General features: G+C 46.9%; 1 protein-coding gene across 3 annotated transcripts in view; it reads left to right on the forward strand.

Annotated features, from left to right (window-relative positions):
- The window catches only part of LOC117962117 (sialoadhesin-like), a 194,299-nt gene that overhangs the window by 48,744 nt on the left and 144,358 nt on the right, over positions 1 to 1,197 (forward strand). The window lies entirely within an intron of this gene.

A 1,197-nucleotide genomic window follows, 5' to 3' on the forward strand; every position in this document is an offset into this window, starting at 1 on the left:
ACACCCAGAGAGAGAGACTACCTCACCTGTAACCTGTAGAAAACACCCAGAGAGAGAGACTACCTCACCTGTAACCTGCAGATGGATGATTATGATTGGCTCAGAGTTGATGACGGCTCTCTTTTTCCGTCTTGAACCACCTGATGCAACTCGACACTCGTATGTTCCAGCGTCGTTGATGTTCACATTCTTCAGAGTTAAAGACATGTCTCTGTCCTTCAGATCTCTGTCCACCAGCTCCACCCTGTCCTTATAGGATTGATGCTGGTGGTATGGATCTAGGCGTCCATCTCTGTAGAAAAGGATGTAGTCTGGCTCCAGGTCAGGTCTGCTCCACTCTACAGCTCTGATGGAGGAACCATTAGACCGACATGGTAGAGTAGCATTCTGTCCAGGATGCACAGTTACCTCAATCAGGTCTGAAAAACAATAATAAACTACTATTAATATAAAAAGTAATATTATTATTACTCCTGCTACCACAGCATCCTGAACCAGCATGCCATCCCATCCGGTCTGCGTTTAGTTGGACCATCATTTATTTCCAACAGGACAATGACCCCAAACACCCCCCCCTAAGCTGTGTAAGGGCTATTAGACCAAGAAGGAGAGTGATGGAGTGCTGCGCCTCCACAGTCCCCGGACCTGAACCCAGTCCAGATGGTCTGGGGAGAGCTGTGAAGAAACTAGAATATAAGACATGTTTTCAGTTATTTCTACTTTGTTGTTAAGTCCATAATTCCTCATGTGTTCATTCATAGTTCTGATGCTTCAGAGATAATCTACTATGGAACTCATGAAGATAAATAAAGGAAACTCATTGATTGAGAAGGTGGTCCAAACCTTTGGCCTGTACCATGTATGTGTGTGTGTGTGTGTGTGTGTGTGTGTGTGTGTGTGTGTGTGTGTGTGTGTGTGTGTATACTAATTTCGGCCACCATCCCCTCTGGTGGCCGAAATTAGTATACACACACACACACACACACACACCCTTACCTGCAGAGGCAGAGAGCAGCCGGAGGAGCAGGAGACACAGGACAGTGGAAGACAACATGTCAACGTTGAAACCCGGGGCCAGCTGCACAAAAGTAGAATAAAGAGAGTTAGGGTCACTCATCTGGATGAACAGGTGGAGCTACGTCCAGCCAGGTGGAGATAACCAGGATGAACAGGTGGAGCTCTGTCCAGCCAGGTGGA

This window comes from Etheostoma cragini, chromosome 19, assembly GCF_013103735.1.
Source record: "Etheostoma cragini isolate CJK2018 chromosome 19, CSU_Ecrag_1.0, whole genome shotgun sequence".
NCBI lineage: Eukaryota > Metazoa > Chordata > Actinopteri > Perciformes > Percidae > Etheostoma > Etheostoma cragini.